Source organism: Triticum dicoccoides, chromosome 4A, assembly GCF_002162155.2.
Source record: "Triticum dicoccoides isolate Atlit2015 ecotype Zavitan chromosome 4A, WEW_v2.0, whole genome shotgun sequence".
Classification (NCBI taxonomy): Eukaryota; Viridiplantae; Streptophyta; class Magnoliopsida; order Poales; family Poaceae; genus Triticum; species Triticum dicoccoides.
The window spans coordinates 296153721-296172920 of NC_041386.1; the positions used below are offsets into that span (position 1 = coordinate 296153721).

Genomic DNA, 19200 nt, shown 5'->3' on the forward strand with positions numbered 1-19200 from the left:
TGGTCTTGACTAAAACCTCTGCCAAAAATGGTCTTGCAATTTATGGAGCCATTCTAGATTTTTGAACAAGCCATAAATATTTGAATTTGAGGATTTTAAATGCTATAAATATTTTAAAGTGCTCAAATAATCTTGGAAACATTTTTAGGCAGTTGAGAATATGCCCAAATGTGCCTCTGAATATTTACAGAGTTTTCGGAAATGAAATAGTATTTATTCTATTTCAATACACACAGCCGGAAATAAATAAAAGCAAACAGAAAAGAGATAGAGAGTTAGAGCTTATCTGGAAGCCCACCAGCCGGCCCACCTAGCTGGCCCGGCCCAGCAGCCGCTCCACGCAGCTGCTTCGCGTAGCCAGCGAGGCGAGCAGGTGCTCGACGGCGAGCACAGGAGCTCGCCACGCCACCTCCCTGCTCCTCTGCTTCACCTGGCCACCGCCTCGACGCCGCGAACGCCTGCTCGGTGCCGTCCCGACCTGCCCGACACCTCACACTTCCCCCCTGCTCCCTCCCTCGCTTCCTCGACGCCATGGCCGACGCAGCCGCGCCCGCGCCGTCGTGAAACCTGCAGCCACCGCCATCCACTCGTTGCCTCGCCGTGCCAAAAAGTTCCGCCGTCGTCCACTGCTTTGCCTCGACCCATCCCCGAGCGCTCACTCTCCCTGGAGACGCTACACCGAGCTCGTCCCGATCCGTCGTCGCCGGAGATCCCCCTCGCCGCCCCGCTCGCTCCAGCTCTTCCCCGAGCTCGCCGTTCGCTCCCCTACAACCGCAGTGAGCCACTGACCCTTCTCCCCCTGTCCGTTCTAGCTCTCGTGCACCGTACAAGCCGCCTCGAGTTTGCCCGCACGCACCGCCGCCTGTGCTCACCGCCGACGAGTCTCCGGCCATCTAATGGTCCGGCCGTCGTGCCCAGATTCCTCCCCGCGCCGCGTAGAGGATGTACGTGCCCCGCATGAGCCACAACGACCGTCACAACGATGACCCCGACCGTCACAATGACGACCCCAACCTCACCCGAGTCCCGGCGACCGCCAAGGTCGATGCCGGTGACGACTCCGGCCACCCCAGGCCCAACCACCTACACCACTCGGCGCGGACGAGTGCCCGCATCACGTAGATGCCCTCCGCCGGCCATTTGGTCGCTGGAGGAAGAAACCCGCACCCCTCCGCCGTCCCTGGCCTTGTCGGCGACGAGCCCCGGGTCAACTCCGGCGAGTTTGACCAGGGTTGACCCCAGTTTGACTTTCCCCTGATTCACTGACGTGTGGGCCCTAGGCCACTAATTAAGCTAGGTTAGTATTAGTTTAACACTAACTAAACTTAGTTAGTTAGTTGACACTGACAGACGGGACCCATAGGTCAGGGTTGACCTGGACCGTCTCAGTTGACCGCTGACGTCACACTGACGCCAGGCTGACGCAATAAATCCTTTTCTGGATTTATTCATTAATAGGAAATTCCAGAAAATAGCCAAAACTTCTAAAAATCATAGAAAATCAACCATAGCTCCAAATCAAACAAATTATATATGAAAAATGATCAGAAAAATTCAATCTATCCATCTGTAATGGTTTCATGCATGACAAAACAAGATAACCTTGCTATTTAAGCAAAATAAGATAATGCACTAATATGGCTATGTTAAATGAACTAACATTTGAATCTTTGATTCAAATGGGTTCATTCCTTTCTGTTTTAGCTTGCATTAGGCCAAAACACATTCATCATGCCATGTCATAGCATGCATCATATTGTTGCATATTGTCATGTGTTGTTTATGTTCGGTGTGTCTTTCGTGGTAGGTTCTGCCTCTAAGGATATCTCCGAGTATCCAACTGAGGGGAAGTACCCTACTACCACTCCATCAGGCAAGCAGCCCCATTAATCATACCGATACAATCCCATGTTCTCGCCTCTGCTCTCATTCACTGCATTAAGACAACAATGTTTCAAACTGTTGTGTGCTACGGTAGTTGAACCCTTATCCTCTGCATGACCTGTCATTGCCACAGTAACTAGATGAAACTCACTAGCATGTGTAGGAGTTGATTGAGCCATGTATGTGTTTCCTACCTTGCTATGCCTGCTATGCTTAGAATTGTGTCAGGTCTGGTTCATCTGGGTGATGGGCTAGAGTGAAATGATTATGTCAGTAATGTGAGGGATGTGTTGAACATGATTTGGTAAAGGTATCGATGAGAGGCCATGTAGGAGTACATGGTGGGTCGTTTCATTGAGGCCGTCCCTAAGAACTGAGATCTGTATGTGTGATTTAAGATTCAGTTACTACCATACATTGGGCCCTAAACCAATGGACCCTCTCGGCTTCTTAACCACCTAGTACTCTGTCCAGGAGTTGCAATTAGTTTCTGGTGTTTGTAGGTTATGTATTGGCGGCCGTGCGTAGCGCTGACCCTAGGGGTGGGCTATGTTGCGGTAGATACACCGTGGCACGGTGTACCGAGTCACCCATTTGGTGTCTCGGGAACCCTGTTCACATCGTTCGGGGCCATATGTGGAAACCTCGGCCGGACTCCCTGCGGATGGAACCTAGATAGGCGATAAACCTAGACTAGAGACTTGAGTGTTTAGGTAGGCCATGGCCGACACCCTCATTGGGCTTCCGCTTGAAGGTTGCCGAGTACATGTCGTGTAAACGGCGGTAAGTGGTGAGATCATGTATGAAGAAGTACACCCCTGCAAGGTTAACATCATCTATTCGAATAGCCGCATCCGCGGTAAAGGACTACTTGGTTGCCTATACAGTTCATAGACAAGTTAATGGATACTACTAAAAGACTCAAGATAAGTGTGAGTACCGAGGATGGCCCTCTCGTAGGATGACAAGGGAGGATCCCCGGTGGAGTATTGTGTTGGTGAGTAGTGGACTCGTGTGCGAAAACTATTTTACTAGTGGAGTCTCGTAGGATAGCTTAGCCAAGAGTCAAAGCTGGCTTGCTGCAATAACTCCACCACCTTCTTCAGAATGAGCCTGTATAGTAGGTTCTGATGTAAGACTTGCTGAGTAACTTTGTACTCATGTTTGCTTAATTACGTGTTTCAGACGACAACACCGCCCCCTCCGATGGGTTCTACATAGACCTTGATGTCGATGAGTGACTTGCCACCCAGGTGGTGATCCTGGCCATGGAGGGCCGTATGTAGATAGACAGGCTTCGAGATGCCTTCTTTCTTTATAGTGTCTATACTCAGACTATTTGCTTCCGCACGTGCTTGTATGCTTGTATGATTTGAGTGTTGGGTCATGTGACCCCTACCTGTATGAACATGTTATGTATGGCTCTCTGGAGCCTTTAAATAAAGTACTTGTGTTGTAGAGTTTTGTTGTGATGCCATGTTGTATTTGCACATATCGAGCATATTGTGTGTATGATTGAAATGCTTGGTATGTGTGGGATCTGACAATCTAGTTGTTTATCCTTGGCAGCATTTCTTATGGGGAAATGTAGTCTAGTGTTCCTCGAGCCATAGTAGTCCGCTACAGCCCGGTTCACCGAAGTCCTGCTAGCCTAGCACTACTGCTCAGGACGCTTGACTGGCCGGCATGTGTTTCACTTCGTTTCTATGTCTGTCCCTTCGGGGAAATGTCACGCGGTGACACCGGAGTCCTGCCTAGCCTGCTACAGCCTGGGTTCCCTGGAGTCCTGTTAGCCTAGTGCTATAGCCCGGATTCACTCGCTGATGACCGACATGCTCGATGTGATTCATGTATGCATATCTCCATAGGTCTGTGCCGCTTTGGGTTCACGACTAGCCATGTCGGCCCGGGTTCTCCGTCATATGGATGCTAGTGACTATCATATACGTGAGCCAAAAGGCGCAAATGGTCCCGGGCCATGGTAAGGCGACACCCATGGGGATACCGTGCGTGAGGCCGCAATGTGATATGAGGTGTTACTGGCTAGATCGATGTGACTTGGACTCGGGGTCCTGACAGCGTTGGCATCAGAGCCGAACTACCTGTAGGTTCGTTGAGCCAAACTGGTCGATGTCGAGTCTAGAAATGCTTTAGTTATATGTAGGGGAATTGATCGTGCGAGGGAACGTAAGGCTCTTTTACTCCTTTACCTTATGCCCTCTGATCTGAGTCATTCTCTTCTCATTCAACATGGGTTAAGGACTAGGCTCTCTTCTTCTGTCAGGTTCACGTGTTACTAATCCGTAGTAGGTTATAGGATTGTTGTTACAAGCCTCAGTTTAGTTTCTACTACTTTTAGTATGTTGCCAGTTGAATCAGAACCCTGATATCATGTTGTTGAGTGGTATGGCAAAGTTTTGTGGATGTCTCAAATCTTTTTCTAAGCATTTACAACTGTTATGCTGTCAAATTTTCCCTAGAAATTCTAATGTCTTTGCATTGTGGTTGTGCTTTCAGATGGCCACTCATGCTCAAAACCAAGTGGTTCACCTGACCCGGTGCCTCGATGTGCCCGGTCATACAGCTATGTCAGTCTGGGTAATGATCGAGACGGGTTACCGTTGGTATCCCGAATACACTGTCGAAGAGCAATTCCGAGACTTTAATCAAAGCCAATATTTCTGCACCGTCAGGATATTTCCTTCTTATCCTGGATCTACCGAGCCCCTCCACTATTCCTATGGACTCGGGGTTACTATTGAGATGGCTGTCCAGGATGTTGCCTATTCCATGATGACCATCATGCAAGTCCGGACTGGCCTGCTTCAGAATACCGACTTCCGTTATATGCTAGCTTCACTCCCGGGAGCGCAAGGGTATCTCCAGGCTATCTATGTTGACCCTACACATGATGAGTCACTACTCCGCACCACTGTCGAGATGCTCGAGGATAAGGACCGCGAAAATCGGGCCTTGCATATGGAGCTTTTCAACTCTCGTGCTGATCACTGGGCCACTTTGACTCGGTTTGCACCTCTGGTACGGGCAGGATACATGGATCTGAGGGATCTGTACCCTGTACGGTCTGGATTGCCAGATTGTATGGAGTGGCGCGATGTAGTAGGCATCACCCCTCCTCGTGGTCCCCGTATGCCACCACCTGTGGGACCAAGGCCACATCCGAGTCCCTATGGTCCGCAGGCTCCGCAGGACCGTCTGTTCCCAGATGATCATGTTCCACTTCCACGCTTTGGCGGCGACTTCTATGAGGATTACTACGGAGTCGTCTGAGCTAGTAGTAGTTTCTCTAGTATTGTAGTAGTTGTATTCTCCACCGTCCTGTGTGACTGTGGGATACGACTTGTTGTGTATCACGCTCCAGAGTTGTAGAAAAATAATGTATAGGAGCTTGGAATGCCTCCGATGAGATGTAATGTCTTTCACCGTAGCTGTACCCTAGCCTGGGCTTGTACTAAACTATGTACAGTGTGTATGACCAATGGTATATATATGGCAGTTTCTATATTACCATGCCGTGCAATGAACATCTTGGCATTCCATGTTATCCATTACATTCTGCACTTCCTTGCTATGTTTGTGCCATCCTTATCTAAACCTTTGTCTTGTTTTCTCCTAGGATGGTCAATACCCGCAGCAACCCTGCTGCCCTGGAGCAGGGGGAAGCCAGTGCAGCTAGCGGTGAAAATCTGCCTCACTCGCCTTCTCTGGCCAAAGTGATGCTGGAGGCGGAAAGAAACAAGCATGAGACTAACCGCTTGCTGGAGTGGATTGAGCAGAACACTGCACGCCATCAGCAAAATGACTTGGTGTTAATCAATGACTTCATCAAGTTGTACCCACCAAAGATTAACCATTCCATCGAGCCCCTCGACGCGGATGACTGGCTTCGCAGCATCACCGACAAGCTACGTTCTGCCAACGTAGCCGAAGCTGATAAGGTTACTTATGCTGCCTATCACCTCGAAGGCCCTGCTAGCCTTTGGTGGGAAAATTTTGAAGCTATGCGCCCGGTCGGCCAAATCACTACTTAGGCTGAATTCAGTGAGGCTTTCCGTGAGCATCACATCCCGGAAGGTCTCATAGATCGCAAGAGGGAAGAGTTCTGCAATTTCACCCAAGGAAGACTGACTGTGGATGCATATAGTCGTGAATTTGGGAATCTGGCACGATATGCTCCTGAAGTGGTATCCACTGACGCTAAGAAGCAGGCAAGGTTCCGCAAGAGACTTAGCCCTGAGCTTCGCTGCGATCTTCATCTGCACGAGTGCACCTCCTTTCAGAAGTTGGTCAATAAAGCCATCAGTGCTGAGACAGGCCAGTCTGACTATGACGCTTCACGCAAGCACCCTCGTGATTTTGGCTCTTCATCCGGCTCTGGATCTCAGAAGCGCCGGGTGTGGATTCCAAGCACGACACTGCCACCCAGGTTCATTCCGAGGCCATCCTTTGAGGCACCTCGTCCCAACCAGCAGTTTGCACCGCCCAAGCCCTATGGTGGCCCCGCTGCTAATGCTGCTCCACGCCTGTGAAATGTTTCAAGTGTGGAGAGCCGGGTCACTATAGTTGAGAGTGTCCCTAGAACAACAACCCCGATCAGTCTGGAAAGTCCGTTGGTCGTGGTAAGCCAACGGGAAAGACATTCTACGCCAAGCCGGTCACCACTGCACGTGGCCATGTCAACTATGTCTCAGCCGAGGAGGCTCATGAGGATCCTAACGTCGTCCTTGGTACGCTCCTTGTTAATTGCCATCCGGCATCTGTTCTTTTCGATACTGGAGCATCTCATTCATTCATATCCGAGAACTATGCTCGATTGCGTAACCCGACATTCTGTGACATGCCCACTTCCATGGTAGTTCAAACTCCGGGTTCCAAATGCCAAACTTCTAGAGTAAGCCATGTGAACGTAATTCTTGTCGATAGACTTGTCTTCCTTGCATCCTTAATAGCTCTCAAGTCCTCGGACATAAACATCATCTTGGGTATGGACTGGATGTCAGCTCATTACGCTAAGATTGATTGTGCCACTAGAACCGTTCAACTTACTCACCCATCGGGCAAGACAGTCAATGTCTTAACTCGAGTGGCCAAGCACCAGCTTTACTCCCTAAATGCCAACCCCCCTTCCAGACCTGGAGGATATTCCAGTAGTCCGAGACTTTCCGGATGTCTTTCCCGAAGAACTGCCAGGTGTTCCACCTGACAGAGATGTCGAGTTTGTAATAGACCTTGTTCCAGGAACCGTTCCAATCTCTAGAAGACCCTATAAGATGGCACCCTTAGAACTAGCCGAGCTTAAGAACCAACTCGATGAGTCCTTGGAAAAGGGTTTCATCCATCCTAGTTCCTCTCCTTGGGCTTGCCCCGTCCTCTTCGTCAAAAAGAAGGATGGAACAGATCGGATGGTTGTAGATTACCGACCTGTCAACTTGGTCACTATCAAGAACAAGTATCCGCTTCCCAGGATCAACAATCTGTATGACCAGCTCGCTGGATCCTCAGTCTTTTCCAAAACAGGGACATTCCCAAAACGGCCTTTGTTACTCGTTATGGCCAATACGAGTACACCGTTATGTCTTCATGGAGTATTTGGATAAATTCGTCATAGTATACCTCGATGACATACTCATCTACTCCAAGAATGAAGAGGAACATGTCGAACATCTAAGGCTAGAATTGACGAAACTTCGAGAGCATCGCCTTTATGCCAAATTCTCCAAGTGTGAATTTTGGTTGCCAGAAGTGACCTATCTAGGCCATGTAATCTCTGGTAAGGGTATTGCTTTCAATCCCGAGCGAGTTCAGGCCGTCCTTGATTGGACTCCACCTGAGACGGTCAAGCAAGTTCGGAGCTTCCTTGGCTTAGCGAGCTATTGCCGCCGCTTCATCGAGAATTTCTCCAAGGTTGCTAAACCTCTAACTGAACTCCTCAAGAAAGATAAAAAGTTTGAGTGGACCCCATAGTGCGAGTTCAGCTTTCAGGAACTAAAAAGACGCCTGACATCTGCTCCCATACTGGTACCACCAGATTTCTCCAAGGACTTTATTATCTATTGCGACGCCTCGCGACAAGGACTAGGTTTCATACTAATGCAAGATCGTCAGGTAATTGCCTATGCTTCACGACAATTACACCCACATGAGGAATACTATCCCACACATGATCTAGAGCTTGCAGCTGTATTCCATGCACTCAAAACTTGGCGACATTACCTCCTCGGTAATCATTGCGAGATCTTCACCGATCACCAAAGTTTGAAATATATCTTCACCCAACCGGATTTGAATCTCAGACAACGACGTTGGGTCGAGTTGATCTCGGATTACGACTTAGGAATAACTTACACCCCGGGGAAAGCCAATGTCATGGCTGATGCACTAAGTCGTAAGTCCTATTGTAACAACCTGATGGTACAACAAAGTCAACCACTTCTCCATGAGGAATTTCGTAAGCTTAATCTTCACATCGTTCCTCGAGGATTCCTATCCACCCTAGTGGTGAAACCTACCCTTACGGATCAGATCATCAAGGCACAGAAGGTAGATCTAGGAATCTTCCGTATTAAGAGAAACATTAAGAAAGGAGTCACGAATTGTTTCTCCGTTGATGATCAGGGTGTCGTATACTTTGGAAACCACTTAGTGGTTCCCAAGGCACGAAACCTGAGGCGGTTGATCCTTAAGGAAGCTCATGAATACCCTCTCACCATTCATCCCGGTAGTACTAAGATGTATCAAGACCTACGCCAGAGATTTTGGTGGACTAGGATGAAGAGAGAAATCGCTCAATACATTGCTAATTGCAACGTTTGTCATCGTGTTAAAGCAGAGCACCAACGGCCTGCTAGCACCCTTCAACCTTTGGCTATTCCTGAGTGGAAATGGGATAAAACCAGTATGCATTTCATTACTGGGTTTCCCAGGACCAAGAGAGGGAATAATGCCATCTTCGTCGTGATCGACCGTCTTTCCGAAGTATCCCATTTCCTACCTATTCGTGAGAGTATGACCGCTAGCCAGCTAGCTGACTTATACATCTCCCGAATAGTGTTTCTTCATGGTGTTCCATTGGAAATTAACTGAGACCGTGGGAGTCTCTTCACCTCTATTTTGGGAAAGTTTCCAAAATGCTACGGGAACTCCTCTCTCTTTTAGCACCGCCTTCCATCCTCAATCAAGTGGTCAAGTAGAGCGAGTCAATCAAATTCTGGAAGATATGCTCCGAGCTTCTTTCATCTCATTCGGAATGGGTTTGGAGAAATGCCTTCCATTCGCAGAGTTTGCCTATAACAATAGTTATCAAGCTAGCTTGGGCAAAGCTCCTTTCGAAGTCCTCTATGGACGAAAATGTCGAACGCCTCTTAACTGATCAGAAACCGGGGAAAGACAACTCTTTGGCCCGGATATGATTCAGGAAGCAGAAGAGCAGGTTCGCGTTATTCGTGAGAAATTGAAAACATCCCAATCTCGTCAAAAGAGCCAATATGATCGTAAACATAAGCTCATGACTTATGAAGTCGGCGAGAAAGCTTACCTTCAGGTTACTCCGTTAAAGGGAACCCATCATTTCGGTATCAAAGGCAAATTGGCTCCTCGCATTCTAGCCAAACGAGGAGAAGTTTCCTACCAATTGGAACTACCTTCGCATCTTTCCAGAGTTCACGATGTCTTCCACGTTTCTCAACTCAGGTGTTGCTTCGCGGATCCTATCCGAGTGGACCATGAAACGCTTGATCTACAAGATAACCTCTCATATCGGGAATATCCCGTTCGTATCCTTGATCAAGCCGAGCGTACCACTCGACGCCATAATATCAAGTTTCTCAAGGTTCAATGGTCACACCATTCCGAGAAAGAAGCCACTTGGGAAAGGGAGGATCGTCTTCGACTCGAGTACCCCACCTTCTTCCCGGAGGATCCTAAATCTCGGGACGAGATTCTTTTGAGTGGGGGTGAGTTGTCACATCCCTGCTTTTAGTCATGCATTAGGATTGGATGAACATGTGCATCATGTTTAAATTTATTTTAAACTTGAAATGGGGCCTAATCAACCCCAACACCCCCCTGAAAATGCTAATTTCCAACAATTGGAATTTCAATGAACCCAAAATGCCCTTCATAAAAGCCCACCATTTTTGGTCTTGACTAAAACCTCTGCCAAAAATGGTCTTGCGATTTATGGAGCCATTCTGGATTTTTGAACAACCATAACTGTTTGAATTTGGGCATTTTAAATGCTATAAATATTTTAAAGTGCTCAAATAATCTTGGAAGCATTTTTAGGCTGGTGAGAATCTTCCCAAATGTGCCTCTGAATATTTCCAGAGTTTTTGGAAATGAAATAGTATTTATTCTATTTCAATACACATAGCAGGAAATAAATAAAAGTAAACAGAAAAGAGAGAGAGAGAGTTAGAGCTTACCTGGAAGCCCACCAGCCGGCCCACCTAGTTGGCCCGGCCCAGCAGCCGCTCCACGCAGCTGCTTCGCCTCGCCAACGAGGCGAGCAGGTGCTCGACGGCGAGCACAGGAGCTCGCCACGCCACCTCCCTGCTCCTCTGCTTCACCTGGCCACCGCCTCGACGCCGCGAACACCTCCTCGGTGCCGCCCCGACCTGCCCGATACCTCACACTTCCCCCCTGCTCCCTCCCTTGCTCCCTCGACGCCATGGCCGACGCAGCCGCGCCTGTGCCATCGTGAAACCCGCAGCCCCCGCCGTCCACTCGTTGCCTCGCCGTGCCAAAAAGTTCCGTCGTCGTCCACTGCTTCGCCTCAACCCATCCCCGAGCGCTCGCTCGCCCTGGAGACGCTGCACCGAGCTCGTCCCGATCCGCCGTCGCCGGAGATCCCCCTCGCCGCCCCGCTCGCTCCAGCTCTTCCCCGAGCTCGCCGTTCTGTCCCCTGCAACCGTAATGAGCCACTGACCCTTCTCCCTGAGGGAGTCCTAGATTAGGGTGTGTCCGGATGGCCGGACTATACCTTCAGCCGGACTCCTGGACTGTGAAGATACAAGATTGAAGACTTCGTCCCGTGTCCGGAAGGGACTTCCCTTGGCGTGGAAGGCAAGCTTGGCGATACGGATATGTAGATCTCCTACCATTGTAACTGACTTTGTGTAACCCTAACCCTCTCCGGTGTCTATATAAACTGGAGGGTTTTAGTCCGTAGGACAACATACAGAACAACAATCATACCATAGGCTAGCTTCTAGGGTTTAGCCTCTCCAATCTCGTGGTAGATCTACTCTTGTACTACCCATATCATCAATATTAATCAAGCAGGACGTAGGGTTTTACCTCCATCAAGAGGGCCCGAACCTGGGTAAAAATTCATGTCCCTTGCCTCCTGTTACCATCCAGCCTAGACGCACAGTTCGGGACCCCCTACCCGAGATCCGCCGGTTTTGACACCGACATTGGTGCTTTCATTGAGAGTTCCTCTGTGTCGTCGCTGTTAGGCTTGATGGCTCCTACGATCATCAATAGCGATTCAGTCCAGGGTGAGACCTTCCTCCCCGGACAGATCTTCGTCTTCGGTGGCTTCGCACTGCGGGCCAATTCACTTGGCCATCTGGAGCAGATCGAAAGCTATGCCCCTGGCCGTCTGGTCAGATTTGGAAGTTTAAACTACACAGCTGACATCCGCGGGGACTTGATCTTCGACGGATTCGAGCCACTGCCGAGCGCGCCGCACTATCATGACGAGCATGATCTAGCTCTGCCGCCGAATAGTGCCCTGGAGGCCGCACCCGCATTGGCTTCGACCCTTAATTCGGAGCCAACTGCGCCGATCGAGGATGGGTGGTTGGACACCGCCTCGGGGGCTGCGATCCCAACGGCGATCAAGCCAAACACCAGCCCCGCACTTCGCGAGACTCGTGACTCTAAGGAGCCGGACTCCTCTCTGGACTCCAAACCCTCCGCGCCCCTGCCAATCGAACCCGATCGGGCGCCGATCATGGAGTTTACTGCCGTGGACATCTTTTAGCACTCGCCTTTCGGCGATATTTTGAAGACACTAAAGTCTCTCTCTTTATCAGGAGAGCCCTGGCCGGACTACGGTTGGCAAGGTTGGGATACAAACGATGAAGAAATTCAAAGCCCACCCACCACCCACTTTGTAGCCACTGTCGACAATTTAACCGACATGCTCAACTTCGACTCCGAAGACATCGACGGTATGGACGCCGATGCAAGAGACTGTGAAGAACCAGCGCCTATTGGGCCCTGGAAAGCCACCTCGTCATATGACATATACATGGTGGACACCCCAAAAGAAGGAGATGTCGATGGAACAACGGAGGATGACCCCTCCAAGAAACAGCCTAAGCGCCGGCGTCAGCGGCACCGCTCAAAATCCCGCTAAAGCAAATACGGTGATTCCAGCACGGGAGATAATAATACTCTGGAGTGTGCCGAAGAAAACCACCTCTAGCAAGATTCAGCACAGGAGGATGGAGAAGCCAGCCCTCATGAGAGAGCGGCAGATAGAGAGGTCGAGGACGATAATTGTATGCCTCCCTCCGAAGACGAGGCAAGCCTCGACGACGACGAATTCGTCGTGCCAGAGGATCCCGTCGAGCAAGAGCGTTTTCAATGCAGGCTTATGGCCACGGCAAGAAGCCTCAAGAAAAAACAGTAACAACTTAGAGCTGATCAAGATTTGCTAGTCGACAGATGGACTAAAGTCCTTGGGGCCGAAGAGCATAAACTCGAACGCCCCTCCAAGAGCTACCCAAAGCGCAGGGTGCTACCCTGATTAGAGGAGGAAGCACTTAAACCGACATCACCAGCACTTGATACGGCTGACCGCCCACTTCGTGGCCGCGACAGAGAGGCCTCTCGGCCCTCCACTCAAGCCGCACCCCGTACCAAGGCACAGGAAAATGCGGCCAGACCTGCGAGGTATGTTGGAGGACAAGGCAAAGCAAACAAGATCGATCTACGGATCGCGTGTGTGCCCCACGACTCGAGACGGTAACCGTCACGCCGGACACAAATCCGGTAGGGCCGAACACAGTAGACAAAGCTCATTGGGGCTACGTCGTGATATACCCCAGTACAGAGGCGCCGCACACCCACTAAGCTTCACAGACGAAGTAATGGATCATCAAATCCCCGAGGGTTTCAAACCCGTAAACATCGAATCATATGATGGCACAACAGATCCACATGGCCCGCGGCGATGATCTCCACGCCATGAAATACCTCCCACTCAAGCTTAAAGGACCAGCTTGGCATTGGCTTAACAGCTTGCTAGCAGGATCAATCAGTTGTTGGGAGGACCTAGAAGCCGCATTCCTCGACAATTTCCAGGGCACCTATGTGCGACCACCAGACGCCGATGACCTAAGCCACATAATTCAGCAGCCAGAGGAATCGGCCAGGCAATTTTGGACACGGTTCCTAACAAAGAAAAATCAAATAGTCGACTGTCCGGACGTAGAGGCCCTAGCGGCCTTCAAGCACAATATCCGTGACCAGTGCTTGCCCGTCACCTTGGACAGGAAAAGCCGAAATCTATGGCAGCACTCACGACACTCATGACCCGCTTTTGCGTGGGAGAAGACAGCTGGCTTGCTCGTAGCAACAATATGACCAAAAACCCTGGTAATTCGGATACCAGGGACAGTAGTGGCAGGTCGCATCGCAACAAGCAGAAGCGCCGCATTAACGGCGACAATGCTGAGGATACGACAGTTAATGCCGGATTCAAAGGCTATAAATCCGGTCAGCGGAAAAAGCCATTGAAAAGAAATCCTAGGGGCATGTCCAGTTTGGACCGAATACTCGACCGCTTGTGCTAGATACATGGCACCCCCGAAAAGCCAGCCAATCACACCAACAGGGATTGTTGGGTGTTCAAGCAGGCAGGCAAGTTAGATGCCAAAAATAAAGACACGGGGCTGCATAGCGATGACGACGAAGAGCCCCGACGGCCGAACAACAGTGAACAGAAGGGTTTTCCCCCACAAGTGCGGACGGTGAACATGATATACGCAACCCACATCCCCAAGAGGGAGCGGAAGCGTGCGTTAAGGGACGTATACGTGGTAGAGCCAGTCGCCCCAAAGTTCAACCCATGGTCCTCCTGCCCGATCACCTTTGATCGAAGGGACCATCCCACTAGCACCCGTCATGGCGGATTCGCTGCATTGGTTCTAGACCCAATCATTGACAGATTTCATCTCACTAGAGTCCTTATGGACGGTGGCAGCAGCCTGAACCTGCTTTACCAGGATAAAGTGCGGGAAATGGGCATAGAACCCTCGAGGATTAAGCCCACCAAAACGACCTTTAAAGGCGTAATACCAGGTGTGGAGGCCAACTGTACAGGCTCAGTCACACTTGAAGTGGTCTTCGGATCTCCGGATAATTTCCGAAGCGAGTAGTTAATCTTTGACATAGTCCCATTCCGTAGTGGCTATCACGCACTGCTCGGGCGAACCGCATTTGCCAAGTTCAATGCGGTACTGCACTATGCATACCTTAAGCTCAAGATGCCAGGCCCTCGAGGACTATTTACGGTCAATGGAAACACCGAACGCTCTCTCCGAACGTAGGAGCACATGGCGGCCCTTGCTGCGGAAGTACAAAGCAGCCACTCCAGTCAGTTCTCCAGTCCGGCCATTAAACGTCCAGACACCGTCAAGCACGCCCCGAGTAACCCACAACAAGACCGCCTGGCACGTTCTGAGCAGGCGTAGCAATGCAGCCCCAACCCCAGCCCTCGCAAAAATGTGACACCAGTACTTCGCGCACATAACTACGCTCTAGAAATACCATGGGTACAGGGGGAGGGGCACCATCACGGCACGCCCGAAACACGGCTTAAACTGCAGCAGGGGCTGTCAATTTTTTAATTTTCTCTTACTTTCAGGACTCCACTCTTCGGAAGGCCTGTTCGGCAGTTCAATTGCCGCACAAATGATGCAAGAACCAGGGAAGCAGACAAGCCATGCCGCATTATGGAACTCCCAGGTGGTCTCTATCACGAGCAGTATACTTGTTTCACATACCATTCCGCAGCCTACCCCTGGAACGGACATGCTAAATAGTCCAACCTTTTGCTTATCGCATTATTTGTATCGTTCCGCTTTGATCACAGCCCATTTTAATAAACAATGCATAGCTTTTGTCTCTTTTTGCATTACTCTTTTTTTTACAAATATATGTTCCTTAATGACATGTTGCACCCGCACACTTTGGTACGGCCAAAATACGCCAGGGGCTTTAGTACCCCTCAATATGGTGTGAGAAGTCCGAACACTTTAACAAGTGCGGCACCCCGAACTTATAGCATTATATGCATCGGCTCCGAATCATGTCTTGGGTCAATAGTTGGGTTTGCCCGGCTCCTATGTTTTGGTGCCTTACGTTCCGCTATATCGGCTAAGGTAGCACTAGGAGAACTACTGCGATTGTGCCGTAGTTGAGCTGGGTCGAGCACCTTAGTAGAGAAAGCTAAAACTGACTGTCATGATGAAGCGAGAGCCGGTCGCTGTTCGAGAGGTTTTTCGAGTCCCTAAAGACTTATGCCGCTTAGAGCAAGGACCCAGCTCTGTCCAGCCAAGGCGTGGATAGCGCCCCGAACTCGGTCTTCCGAATACCAGGGGCTTCGCCGAAATTTGAAATTATAGAGTTCTATGGCTAAGTGAGAGTGTTCATGCATTATAGTCTGATTGCCTTGTTCGTTGTGCTGAGCGCCTCCCTCGAAGGACCCAAACATGGAAAAAGATCGCTCAAGTTTATCCCCGAACACCCCAGCACTAGCGGCACGGGGCAGAAGCCGACGACTCGCCATCTCTCAGAATTGATAAACAGCGGCACAGAAGGTAATATTTTAAATTCCAACAGCATTGCTTAGCGCATATGAACAAGTTTTCAGCGCATAGGACAAAACGAGCGAGTTTTACTAAAAATTACATCCCTGGAACATTCATCCGCCACAAGGCAGGCACCCTTCAGAACATCCGTATAATAATTCTTGGGCTTGCGATGCTCTTTCCCCGGAGGTGGCCCGTCCTTCACAAGCTTCTCAGCATCTAGCTTGCCCAAGTGCACCTTAGCACGGGCAAGGGCCCTACGGGCACCTTCAATGCAGACGGAGTGATTGATGACTTCGAGCCTTGGACAGGCCCCCACCAACCGCCGCACCAGCCCGAAATAGCTCCCAGGCAGAGCCTCTCCAGGACACAGCCGAACTATGAGGCCCTTCATGGCCTGTTCGGCCGCCTTGTGGAGCTCGACCAGTTGCTTGAGCTGGTCGCTAAGGGGCACGCGGTGTCCGGCCTCAGCATACTGAGACCAGAACACCTTCTCTTTCGATTTGCCCTCCTCGGCTCGATAAAATGCGGCGGCATCGGACACGCTACAGGGAAGATCTGCGAATGCTCCTGGAGAGCTCCGGATTCGGGTAAGTAACAAGTAACTCACGCTTATGTGTTTGCTTTGCATAAAGAATGCCTTACCCGCTGCTATCTTTTTCACCGCATCCAACTCCTGGAGGGTCTTCTGGGATTCGGCCTTGGCAGACTTGGCATTTTCAATAGCCATCGCGAGCTCGGACGCTCGCGTCTTTGAGTCAAGCTCCAAACTCTCATGTTTTTTCATGAGAGCCTGGAGCTCTTGCTGCACCTTGCCAACCTGGGCCTCATACTTCTCCCGCTCGGTGCGCTCCTTGGCCGCCCTCTTCTCGGCCTCGACCAGCTCTTGCTTAAGGGTCGCCACCTCCAACGTGGCCCCTACAATAGCCACGATAATCCTGTCATTTTTTGCAATTGCACTTTTTTATATATATATTTAAACAAGGTATTTCTTACCTTCCTTGTCCTCAAGCTTCTTCTTGGCACGCCCGAGCTCTTTCTTGGACTGCTCGAGGTTCTGCTTTAGCGTGTCCACTTCCGCAGTCAGTGCGGCGGACGCTAGCAGAGAAACCTACATACGCATATTGACTCCTTTCTGTTAGACTCCTGTGAATTTTAGTTGATCCTCTCTTCGCTTTTCTTCCCGAACGCCAAATAGAGCATCAGGGGCTACTGTCTATGCGGTAATATTATTTACACATTCTTTACTTACCTCAAAGCCTGTTAAAAGGCTAGTACAAGCTTCAGTCAGTCCGCTCTTGGCGGACTGAACCTTCTAGACCACTACACTCATAATGGTGCGGTGCTCCTCGTCGATGTAGGCGCCTTTGAGCACCTCCAACAGATTGTCCGGCGTCTCTGGTTGGACGGGGGTCACCGGCACGGTGGACTTGCTCCTCTTGGAAGGAGGTCGCCCGCCGGACTCTGGAACCTTTGAAGGTTCCGAAGCGGTGTTCGGCCTAGAGCCAGACTTGGAGCCCTGGGGGTTTTTATCCCCTTTACTCCTGGAGTCCGGGAGGTCGCCTTGCGGCGCCTCCAGGACCACCTCCTCCTGGCTTCGAACCTGTTGGGACAACACGTCAGCGTCGTCCGTAGGGCGGGGGGAGGAAGTCGTCGGAAGCGAATTCACATCCGACAAGTCCAGTGAATCACTTGACGACGCGTCGAGCCGGTCTTTGGGTGGGCTGCATAAACATATTCGACATAAGGGAAAGTTGTGCAATATAGGAATACTATGAATTACTCTGGTATCCGGATACTTACGATTTCGCTAGGGGCTTGGCCCTGAGCGGCCACTCCTCTTCGCCGTCGTCGGCGTCGGTGGAGTAGTCCGGAGGAAGGGTTTTCCCCTTCTTGGACCCTTCGGCCTCCCCAGTGAGGGCGGCCTTCGTTTTTTTCTCTCCCCCCGCTGGAGGGGGAGAGGTCCCTTCTTCCTGCTCCTCTTCTTCACGGGAGGAATGCGCCTTCGAGCCGTCGGATGATGAACCCGACACCTCCTGGTGCCGGGCACTTTTTCGAGTCCCCGTGGCCTTCTTTGTGGCCTTCTTCTCCGACACCACATAGGGTGCCGGAACCAGCAACTTTGCCAAGCGGGCATCGGCTGGGTCTTCGGGCAAAGGAGCCGGACAGTCGATCTGTCCGGACTTCGCCTGCCAAACCTGTCAAAGGTAAGGGAGCTTAGATCCCGCATAGAGTTAAACTATGAAAAACTAATACCCTGTAAGAGGTACAAACAACTTACCGCACTAGCGTGATGCTGTGCACTGAATCCACGATCCTCGGTAGCGGATGCGGGAGCCTCGGCGCCCTTGAAAAGCACCTTCCAGACATCTTCGTACGTCGTGTCAAAGAGCCTGCTCAGAGTTCGGTGCTGCGCCGGGCTGAACTTCCACAGATTGAAGGCCCGTTGTTCACACGGGAGGATCCAGCGGATGAGCATGACCTGGACTACGTTGACAAGCTTGAGCTGCTTGTCCACCAGGGTTTGGATGCATGTTTGCAGTCCAGTCACCTCTCCTTTGCTGCCCCACGACAGGCCCGTCTCTTTCCAGGACATGAGCCGTGTTGGGGGTCTAGACCGGAACTCGGGGGCTGTGACCCACTCAGGGTCGCGTGGTTTGGTGATGTAAAACCACCCCGATTTCCACCCCTTCAGGGTCTCCACAAAGGAGCCCTTGAGCCATAAGACGTTGGGCATCTTGCCCACCATGGCGCCTTCGCACTCCGCCTAGTTGCCGCGCACCACCTTCGGCTTGACATTGAAAGGCTTGAGCCATAGGCCAAAATGGGGGCGGATGCAGAGGAAAGCCTCACACACGATGATAAACGCTGAGATGTTGAGGATGAAGTTCGGGGCCAGATCATGGAAATCCAGGCCGTATTAGAACATGAGTCCCTGGACGAATGGGTGGATTGGAAAGCCCAGTCCATGGAGGAAGTGGGGAAGGAACACTACCCTCTCATGGGGCCTTGGGGTGGGGAGGAGCTACCCCTCTTCGGGAAGCCGGTACGCGATGTCGTTAGACAAGTATCCGACCTTCCTCAGTTTTTTGATGTGTCCCTCCGTGACGGAGGAGACCATCCACTTGCCTCCCGCTCCGGACATGGCTGGAGAAGGTTGAGGTGGGGAGTGCGGATTTGGGCGCTGGAGCTCGAGTGCACGAAAATGGATAGGCAAAGGAGGAACAAGGCGTAGGTGAAAAGGTGGATCCTTATCCCCTTATATGGGTGGACGCAACTACGTGTCCCCACCAGCCTGGTAAAACTCGCTTATCTCCAAGAGCCGTAATCAATGGCGCGGTTGGGTTATCCACGCCCATATTGATGAGAATCCCGGAATAAGGGGACACGATCTCTGCTTTAACAAGACGTGCCAAGGAAACTGCCTCGCATGACACGCTGAGGTGGGATAATAAAACGATTTGAATAA

The 19200-nt window shown here is 50.8% G+C and overlaps 1 pseudogene; it reads right to left on the reverse strand.

Annotated features, from left to right (window-relative positions):
- LOC119283502 overlaps positions 1-18876 on the reverse strand; it is a 64196-nt pseudogene extending 45320 nt beyond the window's left edge.
- Positions 18877-19200: the final 324 nt, after the last annotated feature.